Here is a 12,420-nt window from a genome sequence, read left to right as displayed (position 1 = left end):
TCGGGGTGGATGGAGGGGCACGTGGCACTGGATGAACTGCCATCTCCAGCCAACAGCCAGGGATGACTGAGTCCTGCCAACAGCCGCCCAAGTGAGCTTGGAAGTGGATCCTTCTCCGGTCGAGCCTTGAGACAACTGCAGCTCCAGCCAATAGCTTGACCGCTGCCTTGTGAGGAACCCTGAGCCAGAGGCACCCAGCTAACCTGCACCCAGATTCTTGCCCCACAGAAACTGTGAGATCATAAATGTTTGTTTGTTTTTTGTTTTTTTTTGCGGTACGCGGGCCTCTCGCTGTTGTGGCCTCTCCCATTGCAGAGCACAGGCTCCGGACGCGCAGGCTCAGCAGCCATGGCTCACGGGCCCAGCCGCTCTGCGGCATTTGGGATCTTCCCAGACCGGGGCACGAACCCGTGTCCCCTGCATCGGCAGGCAGACTCTCAACCACTGCGCCACCAGGGAAGCCCTGTTTGTTGTTTTATACTGCTGAGTTTGGGGATAAGTTGTTATGTGGCAACAAATAATTAATTCAGCTTGTTTATATCTTCTTAAGAAATTCTGCTGGTTTATTTTCAACTTTTAAAACTTGTTGCTATATCCATCTTGAAGTGACAGGTTCAGGCCATGCGAGACTGTGAACACAGAGCCGAGATAATCCACTTGAAAATAGAGAAATGTCTCTGCAGGCATTATGAGTGTCACGAAGAAATACCAAAAATCCCTTCCTTTATTTAAAAAAATGTGTGGGAGTGACTTTCTTCAGCAGACAACATGTCTCCACTTAGAAAAGCAGAATCTTGTTTCTTCTCGCTAAAAAGACATTCACTCAGTGGCTGTGACCTGAACATATTTGCGATCTTCACTCTTGCCTTTATCCTTGATTCAAGGTCAGGGTGCATGTTGTCTGCTAATCATTCTCTAGGAATGAAGCAGAAGATTGGCATTCAAGTGCAACCTTTCTTTGCTAAACATATGGCCAGGTTTTCATCAGTACCGACTCCAACATATATTTTCTCAGAAAATAATTTTTGTAGATGAAAAATTTCTTCTCCTGTAGCATGCATCTGTAGTGATAAATAGAATTAAATGTCGTGGAGCGCTTTCCCCTCATATATGTAGCACACATATGTCAAGGGCTGATTTGTACATAGCATATCAGCCGTTTCCTTCCTATGCAATGGGCAATAGCTTCCAGGATGCACACATGATAGTAATTGCTCTTTCACATTGTATGCCATTGAATTTCTGCAATTGCCTAGACTTTATAAAGGACTTTTGTTCACTTTCTCTTCAAGCATAAAATGTGTCATTAGCTTCGTAATTGGATTTATACCTATTTGGCAATAGAATGATTTACAGCCTGATTTTGCTGAAGAAAGGTAGATTTCATTACTATAGCAATGATGTTGCTATAGTTTTGATATTTTCTGCCTGCCTTTAGAAACAAAATTCTTCCATTTGGAAAGTATTGTTTTGTTCTTATTCTAGAAAAATATTATTTCTTTACTAGGCAGGTCACTTTTGTTTGAAAATGACAATAAAAAATCAAGGGTGGCTTTATGCTCATATATGAACAAGTTCATAATAAATAATACACTGAGGAATACAGATGAATAACTTGCTAGCCCAGTAATATCCAATTTTCAGATACTCTTCATCCCTTTTACTATTCGCACTGTTATCTTTTGCTTACCTGTGCAATTTAATCGTATTTTCAGATGCTTATTCTATAACACACAGAATCATACTCTATATTTTCACTAGAGTCCTGTTCACTGTTTGACTTTATAATGCTATTCTGATTTATGGTATCACATTACCATATTAATGATTTGTTTAAAAAACTTTAATAATAGGTTTATTGATATAAAATTCACATAAAATGTGCCCTTTTAAAGTGTGCAATTCAGTGGTTTTCAGAATATTCATAGTGTTGTGCAACCATCACTATCTAATTTTAGGATATTTTCATCACTCCAGAAAAACCCCTGTGCCTCTTAGTCGTCACTGCCTATTTCCCCCTTCCCTCCAGTCCCTGAAAAACCACTAATCTACATTCTGTCTCTATGGATTTGCTTATTCTGGACATTTCTTATAAATGTAATCACACAATATGTGGTCTTTTATGTCTGACCTCTTTTACTTAGCATGATGGTTTCAAAATTCATCTGTGGTATAGCATGTATCAGGACTTCATTTCTTTTGATGGTCAAATATTACTCCATTGTATGGATATACCACATTTTGCTTATTCATTCATCAATTCATGCACAATTAGATTGTTTCCACTTTTTAGCTATTGTGAGTAATGCTTCTATGAATATTCATGGACAGGTTTTTGTGTGGACTATGTTTTCATTTCTCTTGGGTATATACTGAGGAGGGGAATTGCTGGGTCATATGGTAACCCTATGTTTAACATTTTGAGGAACTTTCAAAGTGACTGCATCATTTTATGAACCCACCAGCCACGTATGAGGGGTGCAATGTTTCGACATACTTGTCATCATTTGTTATCGCTGGTCTGTTCTATTTTAGTCATCCTAGTAGGTGTAAAGTGGCATCTCATTGTGGGTTTCCGGTGATGGCTTTATTAAGATATAATTCACCTGCATACAATTCACCCATTTAAAGTGTACAATTCCATGGGTTTTAGTACATTCACAGTTGTGCAACCATCACTGCAATCAGTTTTGGAACATTTTCGTTGTCTCCAAAAGAAACTCGGTATCTTTTAGCAATTTCATTGTGGTTTTCATTTGCATTGCCCTAATGAGTAATAATGGTGAGCATGTTTTCATGTTCTTATTGGCCATTTGCAATTGTTCTTTGAAAAAATGTCTCTTCAAGTCTTTTGCCAAATTTTCACTGAGTTATTTTTCTTCTTATTTTTGAGTTGTTAAGATTCTTTATATATCCTAAATACAAATCCCTTATCAGATATATGATTTGCAAATATTTTGTGGGTTGTCTTTTCACTTTCTTATTTATTCGTTTATTTTTATTTAGAAAATATGCTCCTATGTTGGGTGCATATATATTTATAATTGTTATATCTTCTTCTTGGATTGATCCCTTGATCATTATGTAGTGTCATTCCTTGTCTCTTGTAACATTCTTTATTTTAAAGTCTAGTTTATCTGATATGAGTATTGCTACTCCAGCTTTCTTTTGATTTCCATTTGCATGGAATATCTTTTTCCATCCCCTCACTTTCATTCTGTATGTGTCCCTAGGTCTGAAGTGGGTCTATTGTAGACAGCATATATATGGGTCTTGTTTTTGTATCCATTCAGTGAGCCTGTATCTTTTGGTTGGAGCCTTTAATCCATTCATGTTTAAGGTAATTATCGATATGTATGTTCCTATTACCATTTTCTTAATTATTTTGAGTTTGGTTTTGTAGGTCCTTTTCTTCTCCTGTGTTTCCCACTTAGAGAAGTTCCTTTAGCGTTTGTTGTAGAGCTGGTTTGGTGGTGCTGAATTCTCTTAGCTTTTGCTTGTCTGTAAAGCTTTTGATTTCTCCATCGAATCTGAATGAGATCCTTGCCGGTAGAGTAATCTTGGTTGTAGGTTCTTCCCTTTCATCACTTTAAGTAGATCATGCCACTCCCTCTGGCTTGTAGAGTTTCTGCTGAGAAATCAGCTGTTAACCTTATGGGAGTTCCCGTGTATGTTATTTGTCATTTTTCCCTTGCTGCTTTCAATAATTTTTCTTTGTCTTTAATTTTTGCCAATTTGATTACTATGTGTCTCGGCATGTTTCTCCTTAGGTTTATCCTGTATGGGACTCTCTGTGCTTCCTGGACTTGGGTGACTATTTCCTTTCCCATGTTAAGGAAGTTTTCGACTATAATCTCTCCAAATATCTTCTCAGGTCCTTTCTCTCCCTCTTCTCCTTCTGGGACCCCTATAATGTGAATGTTGTTACATTTAATGTTGTCTCAGAGGTCTCTTAGGCTGTCTTCATTTCTTTTCATTCTTTTTTCTTTATTCTGTTCTGCAGCAGTGAATTCCACCATTCTGTCTTCCAGGTCACTTATCCATTCTTCTGCCTCAGTTATTCTGCTATTGATTCTTTCTAGTGTATTTTTCATTTCAGTTATTGTATTGTTCATCTCTGTTTGTTTGTTCTTTAATTCTTCTAGATCTTTATTGAACATTTCTTGCATCCTCTCGATCTTTGCCTCCATTCTTTTTCCGAGGTCCTGGATCATCTTCACTGTCATTATTCTGAATTCTTTTTCTGGAAGGTTGCCTATCTCCACTTCATTTAGTTGTTTTTCTGGGGTTTTATCTTGTTCCTTCATCTGGTACATAGCCCTCTGCCTTTTCATCTTGTCTATCTATCTGTGAATGTGGTTTTTGTTCCACAGGCTGCAGGACTGTAGTTTTTCTTGCTTCTGCTGTCTGCACTCTGGTGGATGAGGCCATCTAAGAGGCTTGTGCAAGTTTCCTGATGGGAGGGACGGGTGGTGGGTAGAGCTGGCTGTTGCTCTGGTGGGCAGAGTTCAGTAAAACTTTAATCCACTTGTCTGCTGATGGGTGGGGCTGGGTTCCCTCCCTGTTGGTTGTTTGGCCTGAGGGGACCGAACACTTGTGCCTACCCGGGCTCTTTGGTGGGGCTAATGGCGGACTCTGGGAGTGCTCACGCCAAGGAGTACTTCCCAGTTCTGCTGCCAGTGTCCTTGTCCTCACTTTGAGACAGAGCCATGCCCTGCCTCTGCAAGAGACCCTCCAACATTAACAGGTATGTCTGGTTCAGTCTCCTGTGGGGTCACTGCTCCTTCCCCTGGGTCCCGATGTGCACGCTACTTTGTGTGTGCCCTCCAGAGTGGAGTCTCTGTTTCCCCCAGTCCTGTTGAAGTCCTGCAATCACATCCCGCTAGCCTTCAAAGTCTGATTCTCTAGGAATTCCTCCTCCCGTTGCCAGACCCCGAGGTTGGGAAGCCTGAGGTGGGGCTCAGAACCTTCACTCCAGTGGGTGGACTTCTGTGGTGTAAGTGTTCTCCAGTTTGTGAGTCACCCACCCAGCAGTTATGGGATGTGATTTTATTGTGATTGTGCCCCTCCTACCATCTCACTGTGGCTTCTCCTTTGTCTTTGGATGTGGGGTATCTTTTTTGGTGAGTTCCAGTGTCTTCCTGTAGATGATTGTTCAGCAGTTAGTTGTGATTCTGGTGTTCTAGCAAGAGGGAGTGAGAGCACGTCCTTCTACTCTGCCATCTTGAACCAATCTACTACTAATTCTTTTTAAAATTTTGGAAATATGGTGCACTGTGATAGAAACAATGAAAATGCAAATTTGATCATTGTTCAGTCAGAATTCTTAGTTGCAAGCAACAGAAACTAGGTGGTTTAAGCACAAAAGAAAATTTGCTGAAGAGCTATTGCTAGGAAGGATGGAGAAATAGGCTCTGAAAATGGTCAAAACAAGAAGTCGGGGTGGCAGGGGGTGGCGGCAGTCCCAGCAGCAGTCAGGACCACAGCCTAAATGTTGCCATAAGTCAGTCCAGAGAGATTCTGTGACAAGTGCTGAAACATTGAATGCCACAGGTTGGACCACGGTCCCCAGAGGCACTGGACACTACCCCACTGCTGAAACTGTAGCCCCTGCAAATGGATGTTTCTCCCACCAAAGCTGCCACTGGGCACCATATGCAATTCTGGATTCATTGTGTCACTTGCTCTAAACTCAAAGTTGAGGGGAGGGGCGTGCAAGTGCACTCTTACTCTTGTCTTTCTTATCTGTTGACACTTGCAGTGGTGAGGAGGTATAGCGCTCCAGCGTTAAGAGCACACCTTTGGAATAAGACTGGACCAGATCAAAGATACAGCAATCTGGAGGAGGTCTTGTGTTGAAATTGCATTCACAGAGTTGTTTTTCCTTAGATTGTATGTTTATTTGAGGTATTTGAGGTGGCTTTGGGCAAACTAATAGAAATTATGGAGAGACAGTGGTTGGAGCACTCCTCCACACCAAACCATCCTTTAGCATACGTAATTCAGACATACCTAGGTTCAAATCCTGGCTGAGCCACTTAGTTTAGCCATGGGGCTTAGGAAAATGGCTTCATTTTTCTAAGCCTCAGTTTCTTTGTCTAGAAATTGAAGTCATAACAGTACCTTCTTTACAGGGCCACCGTAAGAGTTAAAGAGACAATGAACATAAGGTGAATAAGACAGTGTTTGGGACATAGTTAGCATTAACAGCTGGTGGCTATTGTTCGTATTCCTCTGTCACCCTATTCCTTGGCAACCAGATCCTTTTCCTTGGACTCAACCACAGTCTCTGTTTTTCACTCTAGCTTTTGAACCATTTCTGGCTCCCAGTCTTTTTTCATATTTCAACCCCCAACCAGTGCCAGTGTTTCTGAACTTGAGTATCTGATCCACTCAGAAGCAGCACTGCCTCATATTGAACTTGGGATCGGCCATGTTATTGGCTGAAAGCTGTCTGACTTAGCAATGCCTCTCCACCCCTGTTACAATTAGCCATGACAAGTTGGCGTGAGACAGGGCAGAACAATGAAGTGCTATAAGCACAGGCTCTGGTGTTAAACTGCCTAGACTCCAACCCACCCACCTCTACCATTTACTAGTCAGTGACTTTGGGGAAGTCGTATAATCTCTGTGTCTCAGTTTTATCTTCTGTAAAATGGGGATAATAATATTATTTTAGAGAGTTACGAGGATTAAATAAATGTATGTAAAGCACGCAGAACAATACTAGGCAAGGAGTAAGCGCTGTAGTATTTGCTATTATTGTTGTTGTTATTACTTTATCTGTTTACCTATCTATCTGTCTATGTATCTATCATCTATTTATTTTCAATCCGGGACTCAATCCCAAGCATTGGCGAATGAGGACACAAGGCGAGAAAACCATAACTGGCAACTAAGTTGCTAAGGTCAGACTGTGCCCAGTAGAAAGACTGGCTCAGGCCAAACAGTGTGTTGCTGACGTTGGCCTCCTGGCAGAAGAGGGACAGGGTCAGAGCAATGTTTTACGACAGTGGCCTCCAAAGGGGGTACCTGTGCTCTTTCCTGAGTGTACATTAGATGCTGCCTTAGGATACAGGAAAAATATTACAATTTCTATTTATTTTTCTTTAAAAAAAATTAAACTTTACTGATATCTAATATATCAATTCATGCTGGTAGCCACACTTGTCTGTACAGAAGTTGTGTCATAATGGTAAGAGAAATCTCCTGAGAGGAATTTGTGTGCTCTCGGGTGTCATTGTTAAGAACATTTTCATAAAAACAAAAACAAACCCCCCAAATTTTTAAGTGGCAGAACCTTTATAATATTGTAATGAGATGGGGAGCAACAGTAAAAATCAATTGTATCAAACAGGTTCACGGGTCACTTGATGGTGAAGGAGTTAAAAGAATTGTCAATTTAAAGATGAATTACTTATTCTCTTACAAAAAGACCGGTGTTCCAAAATTCCTGACCTTTTCTGTTATGACAAGTGACTTTCAATACTGTGCTACCTAACAGATATTAAAATAATAAATACATTTATTTAACCAGTACCCTTAAGGAAAAGATGGTGTTAACAATGAATGAAAAAGTAACTGCTTTTGCAAATAAACACTTTTTATTGAGAGAGCATTTTATTTGAAATGCCTGGAAATGTTTCCATTATTATTTTATTCCTGAAATTAATAAAACTGTATCATTGCCTATGAAAAATTTATATTTACATGCTTAAAAAAATTGGAAACAATCTTCTAACCTATTAATATTCCAGATGTAGACTTATAATATCTTTCAATGAGCTTGCAAGAATAACTCTTTGATGGGACTTCCCTGGTGGTGCAGTGGTTAAGAATCCGCCTACCAATGCAGGGGACACCGGTTGGAGTCCTGATCCGGGGAGATCCCACATGCTACGGAGCAACAAAGCCCATGCACCACAATTACGGAGCCTGTGCTCTAGAACCGCGAGCCACAACTACTGAAGCCCACGCGCCTAGAGCCCATGCTCCGCAACAAGGGAAGCCACCACGAGAAGCCCATGCACCCCAACAAAGAGTACCCCTGCTCGCTGCAACTAGAGAAAGCCCGCACGCAGCAACGAAGACCCAGTGCAGCCATAAATAAATAAATAAAAGATTAATTGTAAAAAAAACACTTTGCATAGTTGGTGGATGAAAATGAATAATAGGATTCAGTAATGCATTTTTGGTGCATTTGGTACTATGTAACTTTGTGAATATCTTCTTCGGCTATGATGACAATTAAAACCTATTTTCAAAAGACAGTGAAGTTAGAAACATACTTGTGAATCTCTGCATCACAAATTATTAACCAATAATTTAAAAAACCAGTGACATTTATTCAATTATAGGGAGAACAAAAATGATTTTGTACCTTTAAGAAAGCAAATAAAAATTTAAAGTATTAATTTCCTCTCTATTTCCTTTTACTTTCTATTTTTCTGTACATTTTACAAAGTACATGTATATGTGTACAAAGTCATATGTGTACATTAGTTAGAAATAAATAAATATAGTAGGAATTCATGCTCAAGCATTTTTATTGGTAGAGTGTGCTTTCAAAAGGGTTTGAAGACCACTGCTTAGAAGGACAGGTCTGAACCTGTGTATGAGATAAAAGTAGAGAGAGGGCAGAAGGATGACAGGACAAGAGATTAATCAAGCCCTCGAACAATGCAACATTCCATGTCAGGGCAGAAGCTAAATTAGAGTGGTGACATTTTGAATGGAAAGGAACAGATTCAAGAAAATGAGGGAATGATGAGAGTTCCCTGGTGGTCCAGTGGGTTAAGACTCTGCGCTCCCAATGCAGGGGGCCTGGGTTTGATCCCTGGTCGGGGAATTAGATCCCACGTGCATGCCGCAACTAAAAGAGTTCGCATGCCGCAACTAAAGATCCCTCATGCCGCAACAAAGATCCCACGTGCCTCAGCTGAGACCCAGCACAGCCAAAATAAATAAATAAGTATTTAAAAAAAAGAAAAAGAAAATGAGGGAATGAAAAGACAGGAGCAATAAATTTTGATGGCTAATGGTACGTAGAAAGCAAGGGAGAGGGAGGTGTCAGTGAATAAACTGGGAGGAAGAAAAAGTCCTTGGGGGTAAATCAATGGATTTCCCTTTAAATATGTTGAACTTGAGTGCCTTTTGGAACATTAACTGAAAGGATCTAGGGAATAGTTGAAAAAAGGCCGGGTGACAGTGACTAAAAATGACTTTTTAGAGAAGTTTTACAGTCCATATGTTTTACAATTCTGACATATATTGCTGTAAAGATAATATGCATTCGTGGGAACCAACAGATTTGACTTCTTAAAATATGAATACCCTTTAGAGGCACACACATCTCTTTTTGTCCTTCAGGACTTCCCACTATAGCAGCAGATGGGAGAGAGAGAGGATTAATGTGGAAACACTGCTTTGGGAAACTCTGGTTCCAAACCCACTCTACCATTTAGCAGTGAGGCAACTCTGGAGATTTATTTAACTTTCCTGAGGCTTGATCTCTTTATTGAATGATGGTCTAATAATATTTGTTTTGTATAGTTAGTTTGAGCATTGAATGAGTTAACACATGTAAAGTGCTTATGTCTTTGCCTTGTACAGTTTTGAAGCATTATTTAATGTTAACTAAAAATTAGTTCTAAGTATTGCTTGGTCACTGTAGTTCTTGGAAAACAAACTGACTAGTGTGTTATCTTTTATCTCAGCCTACAACACCATTATCACACATTCACATGCTTATAAAACCTGGACCTTGTGGTATGTCTGTTCCTAAATAAACATTATTTTCTCCCCTTCAATATTGCTGTAAACAGTGGCACACATGTAGCATATGCTTGATTTTTTTTTTTACTGTTTCATAAGAAAAGTACATAATGCTCAAATGTGTACACACACACTCAAACACACACTAAAGGTCATTCACAAAGTTTTTAGTATCTGAACTGAGAAAGAACAGTAAAATTCCCATATTTGGATCACACTTGTAACAATAATTATGATCCTTATGTTCTGGACTAAATGTTTGTGTCCTCTCAAAATTCATATGTTGAAATCCTAACCCTCAATATGATGGTATTAGGTGGAGTCTTTGGGAGGTGATTAGGTCATGAGAGCGGAGACCTCATGAATGGGATTAGTGCCCATACAAAAGAGACTCCAGAGAGTTCTCTTGCCCCTTTGACTGTGTGAGGATACAGTGAAAAGATAGCCATCTATGAACCAGGAAGTGAGCCCTCACCAAACACTAAATCTGCTGGTGCCTTGATCTTGGACGTCCCAGCCTCCAGAAATGTGAGAAACAATTTTCTGTTTTTTATGAGCTACCCAGTCTATGTTATTTTGTTGTAGAAACCTGAGCTAAGACACCTTACAACTACATAGAATTTTGCAGTTATAGAAATGATATACATTGATAAGTGACAAGAGAAATCCACTATATAAATATATTTGGTGTCCCTGAGGTAGAGAGTACAGCAAATGGAGAATAAAAGTATTCAAAGAGAAAAGTATACTTTCCTGAAATGAAGAACAGAATCCACAAATTTAAAGGATACACTGTGTTGTAGGAAAAATTAACACAGAAGCATAGAGATATGACATGGCCACATGAAATGACTAAACTCATGAATTAAGTGAATAATCCTATGTATATCTAGGCAAAAAAACACAAGCCACGTGTACTAGGAAGAGGTAAATCTGGGTTCAAACTTACTCACAGCAATGAACCTCACTAGAAGATGATAGAGCAATGTTTACAAAGTTCTAAGGAGAAATGAGGTGACCCAAGAATTTTATACCCAGCCAAATTTCTGTGTATGAAGGAAACCAACAAATAGTCTCAAAAATGCCACGGCTTGGGTCAGGTAAGGCACATACAAATACTTTTAGAAAAAGTTGGGGACTTCCCTGGTGGTGCAGTGGTTAAGAATCCACCTGCCAATGCAGGGGACACAGGTTCGAACCCTGGTCTGGGAAGATCCCACATGCCGTGAAGCAAGTAAGCCCTTGCGCCACAACTACTAAGCCCGCGTGCCACAACTACTGAAGCCCACGGGCCTAGAGCCTGTGCTCCACAACAAGAGAAGCCACCATAATGAGAAGCCTGTGCACTGCAACAAAGAGTAGCCCCTGCTCACCGCAACTAGAGAAAGCCCGCGTACAGCAACGAAAACCCAATGCAGACATTAAAAAAAAAAAAAAAGCGCTACCTGATGATAAAATCCAGCCAAGTAAGACATTTCAGAACAGAAAACAAGGGAATGGGGAAAATAGGATATAACAAGACTTGTCGTGAAGTCTAATCTATGTAAATCTAGAAATAAGGCAAAACAATTACAGATATTGCAAAATATGACCTACATGTTTGAACAAGGAAGATAAACTGACAAGCAAAGTGAGGAGGACATCCATGCAATGGTGCAACCCAGTATGGGGTGTCAGAGCCTGAGTGGAGCAAGGAGAGCATCCCCTCAGGGGAGCAACTCAGCACAGGGTGGGTGTCCGAATCTGAACAGGGTGCCTCTGGTGGAATGCAAGGAGCTGGAGCCTGTGCAAGGTGAGAATGGTGTCCTCATGGAGCGGTGGTGATGGTGGTGGCTCAGAGCAGGGTTTAGAGTCTGAGCCAGTTGAGGAAAATGTCCGTGCATAGGGGTGACCTGGTGAGGGTATCAGAGCCCAAGGAGGGTGGAGGAGAGCCGTCCTATGGGTGCACAAACTGGCATAGGGTTTGAGGGCTTGAGCAGGATGAAAGGGAATCCCCACTGGAGGGACATAAAAAAGTTTTTGTTCTTATTTATGATTTTTCTGAAAGTATGTTATTTTTTAAAATGTGTCATAACCCATCAGTTTTTTTTTCTGATATTGTGGCTACTTACCTGGGAGGAAACAACATACAAAATATATTTAAAGTCTTATTTGATGTACTATATGTCTACAAATGCTGGGATTATCATATTAAACCACATGACACCGATTCCTTTCAACTGTATCTTGCTTTCATAATACATAAATCATTCTGGATGTATCAATAAGAATTTTGTTGTGCTAATTTAATAGAATATTTTAATGCTACTTAAAGAATGTGAAGTCAGTAGAATGCATATAGACCCTGAAAATTCCTGGACTTCGCAACGCCTGTTCACCTCTTTCCTAAACGGGCACATGAAACTTAGTGTTCAGGCACCCAGAATTTTCTGGGACGCCACTCACTGCAAAGGTTGAACCTTGGAACCAGCTCTGAATTTCCTTGTGGTTTCATTTTCTTCTCACCTTGCCACTTCCCACGCAGACTCAGCCTTCCTGGCTGTGTCAACTTTGGGTTGCTTCACTTCCTGGCTTCTGTGAAGCTGCAGCTGCAAGAGCTTTTGCACGCTAAGCAGGCGACCTATATAAGGCACACAAATTAGAACA

The sequence above is a fragment of the Lagenorhynchus albirostris genome, chromosome 20 (assembly GCF_949774975.1).
Source record: "Lagenorhynchus albirostris chromosome 20, mLagAlb1.1, whole genome shotgun sequence".
NCBI classification, from domain to species: Eukaryota; Metazoa; Chordata; class Mammalia; order Artiodactyla; family Delphinidae; genus Lagenorhynchus; species Lagenorhynchus albirostris.
Note: the sequence above shows the minus strand (reverse complement) of the source record.